Genomic DNA, 11,391 nt, shown 5'->3' with positions numbered 1-11,391 from the left:
TGGACCTTCCCATCTCTCTCGACCCGAAGGGAGAGAGAGCACAGTACCCCAGGACCGTCAAACGGCCACCCACAGTGCCCACAGCGCGAAGGACTGGACAGGCGTCGAGTCAACCTGAGCATTCATAAATGCGACTCACCTCGGCTGTCTGAGCCAAGAGCTGGATCCGCCGGCACTCGGCAAGCTGGCTAGACCCACTCGAGTACTGTACACCTACTTCACCGCCTCTCCTGACCGGAAAGGAGAAAGCGTCGTGCTCAAAGCACGCCGGGCGGTCACGCACAGTACAAGTGATCGGACAGACACTTCATCGATCTGCGAACTCATAAATGCGGTTCATTAATGCTGGTCAAATCCACTCGGATAGCAGTCGTTCGTTGCCTCACACACAAGATGGGCCTTCCCATCGTAGGTGACAGGACATAGAACACAATCCCTGGAATGACCGTTCATGGTATCGAGGAACGGCGAGACGTCTCTGAAGAGGATGTGGTCACATCCCACAATTCAAGGAGAAGTCGAGTTGTCCTTCTTTCATTTAAAAGCCCCTTCCAGCACGATGGAAGAGAGGTTGCAAAACTTGGAGAAAAAAGAGTTGAGACCAAGCTGTTAGCAAATCCTTGCATTACAGCACTGCTGCCTAGTTCCGGGCTCCGATCGCCGACGAACCAAGCAGACCCGAACTCCATTGCCCCGAGCTTCTACTGTGAACTGAAGCTCTCCAGCAACCTCATTCAAACGGTCCAAGGGAAGCAGACTCGACCCGAGCATCGAGCGAAGCGTCCTATAGCCACCTAAAGTCCCCACACAAAACAAAGAGGGCCTTCCCTCTGCTTCTGTTGTAAACATTTGATTTGTTAGTTTGTAATAAGCTTTCTTATAAATACAAACGAAACTCCTTTCTTCGGAAGAATCAAATTTTCACCCTACAGAAGATGGCGACCACAGTGGGAGCAGCTGTTTCATCGAGTGAAATGGTGGTGGCTCAGTTTGATGAGGTTACTATCGGGACGACAGTAGAGTCCCTCGAAATCGAGTTCGACCAGGCCAAGTACGAAGAATACTTGTCCTCCTCCTCCTCGGGTGGCAATGCGTCCCGCAAACGCCACAGAGCTGTGCGCCGAGGCCGACCTCAGACGGTCAAAGCCTCAGCACCTGAGGGTTCCACCCGAGTTTCATCGGAGGAACCCACTCCCTCGCAATAAATACAATGTGGTATAACTCACAAAATCACTCAAATATAACCCTAACCAAATCTCTTAACTCCCTCATAATATGTCTCTCTCAAAGCGCTCAAAAGACTCACAATTCTCTGGTTCAAACGCTCTCCTAAAACCCTAGAAACATGTGTTTCTATTTATATCAAAACCCAATCCAAAACAGATCAGGAAAACAAAACAGACTCATAACCGCTTGTCGGTCGATCGCACACATGTAGGGCTGAGCATGGTTCGGTCCAAACCGAAAAAACTGATCGAACCGATCCGAACCGACCCGAAAAAATCGGTTTTATGAGTAGGATGGTTCGGGTCGGTTTGAAAAATTTTCAACCCGAACCGATCCGAACCGACCGAATATAGTGCATAGACCTCTGGCCTGGAGCAAGCGCCGTGATGGGAGGAATTTCGAGGCAAGGTTCGGCTCCCGGCTGGGGAGCGGGATCCGGAGCAGCGGAGTTCGCACGGCCTTCAGATTCGTCGTCTGAAATCAGAATGGGATCGGCCGCATGCTCCTCGGCAGCCGGCACCTCCTCTCGACCTGTAAGACGCAACAAGCGATACAGGGAACAGTTGGGGGAGGAACACCTACTAAACTCACACGAAAGTCGAAGCAAGAAGATACCTTCAGCCGCGACGGCTTCGGCAGCACCTGAAGAACCAGGCTCTTTCCTTTTCTTGGAAACGACTCTCTTCACCTTCGGCGCCATTGGGAGTGTGAGGAAGAAGAAGTTTGGGTTTACTCTGAGGAGGACGATAGGCCCTCTCGAGGAAGAGTTAGGGTGTTAAATACCCTAAGAGTCCTAGGCGGTTACTCAGTACTTGATTAGACCGTTCAGGATTAAAGCAGCTAGAGAGCAAGACCGAACGGATCGGATCTGGACGGACGAGATCTGGCAGTTCCTTGAGCACGATCTTCAACGAACGGCTCAAATCGGACGTGGGGAACGAAGAGGCCCACTACCTCGCATTTAATGCGAGGCGGCTATCCCACGTCTCCTTAACCGGCGTACACGTGGATTAACACGTGGCCCGCTAAAAGCGTAACCCGATCAGAGTCAGAATCGCCATTAGCATTTGCAAATCCGCCTGCGGGCCGAATTCGCCTGCAATCGAAATAAACCTACAGCGCAAATCGATCGATGATAATCCCGCTGCAGTTGAGGTCCTCTTGCGGCCAGATTCTGACCAATGCATGGTTACGAAAATGGCACACGCACACAAATGACAATAGGCCAGAAACAAAAGGGATAATTTCATTCGTGAAAGGGAAGTCCTATTACAAACGGAAAATTGAAAGCGAATTACAGAGATTTTAACCGCAGCTCCGCCTCACGAAGTTCTTCGGCATGGCGAAGTTCAAGCCTCCTTAGAATCTCTCGGCGAAGATCTTCATCCGTACGCGAGGCCAAGTCTTGAACGGTCTCTTTGGCTTCCTTATGGGCTCGCTCCTTTTCCTCCACTGAATTGGCAGTCAGCTGCTGGCGAGATTCAATGTTCTCCAACTCTTTGACCGCCTGCTCACGAGCCTTCTCTTGAATAGCCAATGAGGCCCGCGCCTTGGCTATGACCTGCTTCAGAGTCTCTACCTCCGAAGACAGGCGAGAAACGCGGTTGTCAGCCTTCTGTCGCTCAAGGACCATCCGTTCATTCTCAGCTTTGGCCTGCTCCAACTCCTCTGACAATCTCGCCTCTAGTGACATGGTTTCATTCAGACGGCGATCCCGCTCTTGCACCACCGCTCGGACTTCGCCGGATGCAAGATCCACAAGAGTGGAACTCTTCGCGCGAAGAGCAAGCAACTGCTGGATGGCTTCTTTCACTGCCTCCTTACGCTGGAAATAAGGCTGCGCCCCAGAATGCTTTAGCCTCTTGATTAAGAAGCCTATGATGTAGTCGATATCCTCTTCGAAGCTCTCGAAAGGACAACTCTCTTCCAGCGCGAGCCTGATGCAGGCAGCCATAGTGTCATGGAATTCAGCCACGGATCGTGCCGCACTCTTTCTTCGCTCACGCTCCAAGGGAGAGAGGGCAGCCTCTTCCATCATAGATGGAACCGCGGTTGAAGCACCGCTGGCCATAACTGTGGAAGTAGTAATTGGCGTCGCCAGGGCCGGTGTGACCAATGATGACCTCGGAACAGCAATCATGGCATCAACGGCGACCCCCGACAGGGAGGTGATCACTTGCTGAGCAGAAACCTCTCTTTGAAGCGGTGACTCTCGCACTGAGGAACGATCCTCAGCAGACACCGCCGCAGGAGCAGGGGATCCCCCTATTTGACCAGTCGCATCTTCATGAGCCAAGTCCTCTTCCTCACTCGACAGGGCCTCGTGTATTGAGGCGTCGTCGTCATCCTCCTCAGATTCGCCCGTCTCCCTAGACGAGCGATTCGCCCAAGAGGAAGGACCCTCTTTGCCGGCGATTTCGCGGGCAGGATCGGCTACAAATGCACCGAGAGAGTTAACGGAGACCCCTCGTAAGGGACCCTATTTACGGTGAGGCATGAAAGAACGAGTAATGCTAAAGTCTATACTTACCTAAGCCCGTAAGCCCCTCATCATCTCCAGCTTCTTCCTCTTCGTCGGAAGGAATAGAGATCACTTTCTCAACCGCACCTGCATAGATCCATCACCAATATCAAAAGGTGCAAGAGCAACATTGCAATCAAGGGTACTGTTGCAAAGACTACCTCGTGATGCGGGCAAAGAAGCCGTTGGAACTCCCGACGGTGACCCCACGTCGGACGGCAGAGGAACGTCCTTCGGAGTCTCCTGAACTGCCCCCGATGCGGCAGGTGAAGACGGAGCCACTCCAGACCCAGACGGAGCCACTCCAGGAATCCTTATCGGAGAAACGTCATCCCGACCCCCTGTCACTTGGATGGTCCCGACTGTCTCATCACAGTGGGCCTTCTTGGCCGCCTCCGCTCTGGAACTCTCGGCCACCGCCTCCCGCTGACGCCTCGAGACTTCTTGGCCGCCTCCGCTCTGGAACTCTCGGCCACCGCCTCCCGCTGACGCTTCGAGAGAAGCGAGCTACTCGGGGATAGCAAAGGTGCCCCCATTTGTCCGATTGTCGGACTCTGAACCGGAGCTCGAACATCGGGAACCTCAGATTCGCCACCAGCATCGAAGCTCTCACAGTCCTCCACTGGATCCTCCGAGAACAACTCCCTAGCGGTTTGGTGGCCCCTTCTCTTTGAAGAACGGAGAGAGCCCCTGATGGGACGATCGCGTTCCGCCAGACATGAGCTTTGGAACCAGAAGTTGGCAGGGTCAGCACTAGCACCCCGATACCACCGACAGTACAAGAGCGTGTGGTGTGAATCGCGGTCCTTCGCAGGCAACTCAAAACGAGCTTGAGTACCTCCAGCATGGGTCCAGAACCACCCCCGAGCGCCGTCAACCAGTCCTCCTTCGAAGTGTAGGCGAGGGTTGGCGTTGCCCACATACAATTGATCATACCCAAACTGGCGGGCAAACCTGCAAGGGATGTATGGCTCGAGATAGCATGTGGAGCCTGTTCTCAGAACGTGATACCCCGGTCGAATGTCCACCAACCAGCGAAAGGCACCACGGGTAAGGACTGTGTGGTGATCCGTCGTCGGCGCATCCCTGAGAGATTCTCCGTATCCACCCCCACTGAAGTAAGGAAAGGATCGGCGAAAATTATAGTGCCCGAAGTGGGAGAGCGTCTTCCTCGTATCGGGGACATCCCTGAGAGATTCTCCGTATCCACCCTCGCTGAAGTAAGGAAAGGATCGACGAAAATTATAGTGCCCGAAGTGGGAGAGCGTCTTCCTCGTATCGGGGATGTCCTTGCACTTCCAAGAGCACCTCTCCAAACGCTGGACAAAGGGAACAAACTTGTCTCCCTGAAGCGCTGCCGGGGCACTCATCAAGCATTCGCAGTGATAGACGAACCATGCCACCAAGTAGGTATACGGTAGCCCCACCCTAGGATTGGGGGTTCTGATAACTTCTCCTTCCCCCTCGTCGAGGACCGACACACGGCAGAATTGGCTCGTCAGAGTACGGAGCCCCCGATGGATGCACGCTATCGTCGCCGATACCAGGGAATAAGACTTCCCGTGAGCCAGGCAAACCGCCGGATACACGACCTCTATAGGAAGAGCCTCGAAGGAGTGAGTGGGGATTACGCACCTCTTCAGCCATAACATGAGGTACCCCGCGAGCAGCGCTACTTCGGGCTGGTCGCACTCGCCTAGCGGGAGAGCTGGCTTCCCCTTGATATCGTTCCCAGGGAACAGATAATCAGCCCAATTCTTGTGGCTAATCCCTGGGGTCTTCTTCCTCTTCCCCTTATGATCCGAGGCCCCTAAGGTACTGAGGCATATGTGGAAGTGACAGAGTAACTCCCACAGAGTTTCAACCGCCAGAGGGGAATTGTCTGACAGCTGATCGATCTCAGCTTGATCAGGGACGTATTCCTCATAAGGGAAGTCTCCCAGAGGTAGCCCTGACACGTCGTGCATCTCGAAGGGGGTGATACCAAGTTCACCGTTGGGGGTGAAAAATGTGCCGCTTTCCGCACAATACAATTCCAGAATGCTATGGAATTGAGAAGCGTTGATCCGCAGGCCATGTCGAGTGGCTTCGAGGGCCACATACAGCTCTGTGCCTTTGAGGTCAGCATTCTCGGCCAAAACATAGTCGGTGATCTTGGACCACCACGTGTCACTGCCAGGTGCAGAGTAAACCCACCCCGGGGCTCTAAAGTCCTTCGGGGGAAAGCTTCCACCGACTCGGAAGAAGCGGTGACGGAAAGTCTCCGCCACCGCTGTCGATTCCCCCACGGGCGGTTCAGCAGACACTAAGCCAGGGCGCAGACCCGTCACGCGCTTACATGAGCTCTCCACTCCATACCCAGCCGTAGAACCCGTAAAGACGCCACAAGTGACCCCGTCCTGAGTGGGGGTCAAATCCCAGTTCATCGTCCGAGGGATCGCGAGGGACCGCAGCTCAACAATCGAAAACCCTCTCGACATGCTGGGGAGGTAGTAATGGGTCCCCTCTACCGTGCGGTACCACCGGCTCTCTTTGAGCAACAGGGCGGAAGGGTCGGTCATGGAGTCGCCAAACAAAAATTGAGGTTTCGGCAGCTCTGCCCTGGCCTCATCTGTCAGCGCCGCATTGGTCGTCAGCTCGCGCAGGGTCAAGTGATGACCATCCGTGACCCTCTGTACCAGACCATGCGGCTTATCAGCAGTGAACAATGGTACTGGAGCCAACGAGGGAAAACGAGAAGGGGCCGTGTAGCTCTTAGCCCCGACGTGGCCAACGGCCACACCCTCCGGGAAAGCCTCATCAGGGAAGGTCGCTGCAACAAGAAATAGAAAGTCAATTGAGACAAAATCCGCTGTAGAGGTGAAATCGCCCATCGAACATAGGAAGGCGAAATCGCCTATCGAAAGGGGGAACCCACTTCGAACGAGGTCTGTCCCTACGGACTACACCCCCCTCTAATGGAAAGGGCCGAACTCGCCTTACGAAAAGGGGGTTCGTCTCCTCCCCACTGGAGAATTCGCCCGCGGGGACAGTACTCATCCTCTAAAGGCAAAATAGGGCAAACTTTGCCCCAAATCGGGGAAATAAGCAACACTCATCTCCCTAAATCCGACGCCTAAGGCCTGCAAGGGATCGCCCAACGAATCCATCAACGTACCTGGGCACGACTCCAGAGCACCAGCAGGCATGCCGGCAGAGAGACGGTCGGAGTAACGTCCGGGACCTGCACCCCTCACTTTGCACCTCTTAGATTTCGGAGCCATTGTAAGAGGAAGCGGGAATTCTTTCCTTGGATGTTCCCTTTCGAGATTTGAAAGCACGGTAAATCCCAATGGAGGAAAACGGCTGATTTAGAAGGGCGGAGTTGCCCACGTGACCACGACTGCCCTCGAAAGGCGAAAACCCTAACGAACAAGAAACGTGGCCACGATTAAATTCGACGGTCCAGATCACCCTCAGGATTTTGGAGCCATTGTAAGAGGAAGCGGGAATTCTTTCCTTGGATGTTCCCTTTCGAGATTTGAAAGCACGGTAAATCCCAATGGAGGAAAACGGCTGATTTAGAAGGGCGGAGTTGTCCACGTGGCCACGACTGCCCTCGAAAGGCGAAAACCCTAACGAACAGGAAACGAGGCCACGATCAAATTCGACGGCCCAGATCACCCTCAGTACATCGAAGGAACCGAGATTGGCGGTTGAATCCGACGGTTGAGTCCGAGAACCACGGCCACGATACGTCGCAGGGCGAAACGCACGAAGATCGTGCTGTCAAGTCACGATCGCCACGATCCAATGTCTTAGCTGGGAAGCACGAGGCTCTATCAGCAGACACGTGGCTCATCTCCCGTCAGATCCGGTTCCGCCTACAAAAGGAAGGGTTTCGCCTGCAAATACTGGGCATAACCCCACGAGGCGCGCGAAAATTGGCTCTCAAAAACTAATTTCGCCTTGGCGATGCATTCGCCCTCAAAGGTAAAATTACGAACAAAGCCAAAAGAATGACCTTGCTTAAACGGTTGAAACCCACGCCCCAGATGGCTAAGGGTTAGAGCAGAAATCTTAGCATTAAGCCTAAGAGAAACTGTTCGACAACTCATCATACTGAGGAGAATAGTATGGCTAGCCCGATTCAAACGGTAATCGGTAAAGGCACATCAAACCCGTTGATAGCTGAGGATTTGCTAAAAATCCTAAGAGAAATCGAAGGCACTTGCTTCGCCAACAATTTCTTCATTCAAAGTGTTCCAGACCACACGCAAGCCAGTTTAGGTCTGAAAACTTTGAAGGGGGTCTTGTAGACGGTAAAAAATACCTCTATAGGTCTACAGGAAATTTGCCTACGAGAGGAGCTCGCACGCCCAGTTCTCTGGCACGCACCTAAACCGCGTAGACGTCGACTGTACTCAAGTCCAGGTTCACCTAACGGTTGACTCACCAGCACGAGTTAGGGTCGATCAGGATGGCGGAAATTCGCTCTTCGCTCAACTCGCCTGCCCGAGTTCGGAGTCAAATCCGCCAGCAAGCCCCAAAACCGTCAGTACAGCTGGGTATCCACTACCCCACGTGCTGAGATGGACCTTCCCATCTCTCTCGACCCGAAGGGAGAGAGAGCACAGTACCCCAGGACCGTCAAACGGCCGCTCGCAGTGCGCACAGCGCGAAGGGACTGGACAGGTGTCGAGTCAACCTGAGCATTCATAAATGCGACTCACCTCGGCTGTCTGAGTCTGGAGGTGGATCCGCCGGCACTCGGCAAGCTGGCTAGACCCACTCGAGTACTGTACACCTACTTCACCACCTCTCCTGACCGGAAAGGAGAAAGCGTCGTGCTCAAAGCACGCCGGGCGGTCACGCACAGTACAAGTGATCGGACAGACACTTCATCGATCTGCGAACTCATAAATGCGGTTCATTAATGCTGGTCAAATCCACTCGGATAGCAGTCGTTTGTTGCCTCACATACAAGAATGGGCCTTCCCATCGTAGGTGACAGGACATAAAGCACAATCCCTGGAATGACCATTCATGGTATCAAGGAACGGCGAGACGTCTCTGAAGAGGATGTGGTCACATCCCACAATTCAAGGAGAAGTCAAGCTGTCCTTCTTTCATTTAAAAACCCCTTCCAGCACGATGGAAGAGAGGTCGCAAAACTTGGAGAAAAAAGAGTTGAGACCAAGCTGTTAGCAAATCCTTGCATTACAGCACTGCTGCCTAGTTCCGAGCTCCGATCGCCGACGAACTAAGCAGACCCGAACTCCATTGCCCCGAGCTTCTACTGCGAACTGAAGCTCTCCAGCAACCTCATTCAAACGGTCCAAGGGAAGCAGACTCGACCCGAGCATCGAGCGAAGCGTCCTATAGCCACCTAAAGTCCCCACACAAAACAAAGAGGGCCTTCCCTCTGCTTCTGTTGTAAACATTTGATTTGTTAGTTTGTAATAAGCTTTCTTATAAATACAAACGAAACTCCTTCCTTCGGAAGAATCAAATTTTCACCCTACAGAGATGTGAGAATTTTACCTCCTTTCCGCACCATACCTCCTCTGGTATTCTGTGCTCTAATGGAATTGATGGACCTCAGTTGATCAAGTAAGTTGTTGTGTTGACCGCTTCTGTCCAGAACTGCTTCGGTAGGTCTGACTGTACTCGAATGCTTCTGGCTCTCTCTGTCAACGTTCGGTTCATCCGCTCAGCTACACCATTTTGCTGAGGCGTGTCGGGAACGGTTCTCTCCATTCTGATCCCGTGCTAATAGCAGAACTTCTTGAATTCGGTGTCTTCATACTCACCGCTATTATCGGTCCTGAGCTTCTTTATTCTCAGTCCGGTCTCATTCTCGACCATAGCTTTCCATCTCCTGAAAGCTTCAAACACTTCTGACTTATGCTTCAGAAAGTAGACACACACTTTCCGAGAGTGATCATCGATAAAAGTTACGAAGTAGTGTTTTCCACTAATGGACACAGTGGTGGTTGGTCCCCAAACATCTGAGTGAACGAGCTCTAGCTTCTCTTTCCTGGGGGTTCTGCCACTTGTCTGAAAGCTAACCCTCTTCTGCTTTCCAAGTATGCATTCTTCACACATATCTAAATCAACTGATTCTAGACCTGGGAGTTTTCCCTTTGTGTGCATGATCTTTATTCCCTTCTCACTCATATGACCGAGTCTCTGGTGCCAAAGCTTTGAAGTCTCATTGTCTGCTGCAACTGAGATCAAACAACGTGCACCTGCTGTCATATATAGGGTACCAGTCTTCTTGCCTTGGGCAATCGTCATTGCGCCCTTTGAGATCTTCCAATCATCTCCATGGAAGGTCGTGGTGTATCCTTCACCAGCCAACTAGCCTACGGATATTAAGTTTTTTCTCAGGTCGGGAATATGCCTGACATCTTTCAGCTCCCATACTGACCCGTTCAACTTAATTTTCACCACACCTTTACCCACAATAGCACACGGATGATCATCACTAAGGTATATGTATCTAAGTTTTCCGGGAACATACTTCTCAAAGAATTCTTTCTGAGAAGTAGCATGAAACGACGCTCCTGAATCTAACACCCAAGATTCCTCCTTGCTCTCCAAATAGCATATCAATGCGTCGTCTCCTCCTGAAGTGGAAGTGACATTCACCTCTGCCTTCGCCTCCTTCTCCTTTTGTGCGCTCTTGCACTGATTCTTATAATGCCCGGTCTTTCCACAATTCCAACACTCGATAGCCTTTGAGCTGTTGCTTGTATTCCTTGACTTGAACCTCCTGTTATTTGATATACCTCTGTAGTTTGATTTGCCTCGTTCGTTCTCTCTGGTTGAATTTCTACCTCTTGACTTTGTATGTAATACTGAAGAGGTTGTAGCTTCACCCGACTCTCTCCGTCGGATCTCCTCACTGAGAACTAGATCACGAACGTCGTCGAACTTTAACTTGGTGCTTCCCGACGAGATCCTCACTGCCATGACTGTAGCGTTCCAGCTTTCTGGCAGGGAAGACAAAAGTATCAATGCCCAAACTTCCTCATCAAACTTAATTTCAACTGAACTCAATTGGGTTGTGACCGTGTTGAGTTCATTGAGGTGTTGTGCTACTGACGCGCCTTCCGCCATTCTCAGATTGAATAACCGCCGCATCAAATGAACTTTATTCGCGGCTGATGGCTTCTCATACATGTTTGAGAGTGCTGCCATAAGACCCGCCGTGGTCTTCTCCTTCGCTATGTTGAACGCAACATTGCGAGTCAACGCCAATCTGATAACTCAGAGGGCTTGTCTATCTAGAAGGTTCCACTCATCTACCTTTATAGAATCTGGCTTCTTCCCCGATAGTGGTTAATACAGATTTTTCTGATACAGATAATCCTCTATCTGCATTTTTCAGAATCTGAAATCTGTTCCATCAAACTTCTCAAGTCTTATTTTTCCTTCATCTGCGGCCATGACTCCCACTTGAATCTGACTTCCTTTAGATCGTTCACGCTCTGATACCAGTTGTTGGGAATTTAACGCCGAAACCCCCAAGTGCAACAAAAACACGGTATAGAGAAAAGTACACCAAGATTTACAAGGTTCGGCAACTGCCTACGTCCTCGGGAGCCACACAGTTAATTTCTTATTAAATAACAAGAAATTACAGCACAAGAGCTGAT

Source organism: Asparagus officinalis, chromosome 5 (genome assembly GCF_001876935.1).
Source record: "Asparagus officinalis chromosome 5, Aspof.V1, whole genome shotgun sequence".
Taxonomy (NCBI): Eukaryota; Viridiplantae; Streptophyta; class Magnoliopsida; order Asparagales; family Asparagaceae; genus Asparagus; species Asparagus officinalis.
The sequence above is the reverse complement of the archived record's forward strand: the minus strand, read 5'-3'. Positions refer to the sequence as shown.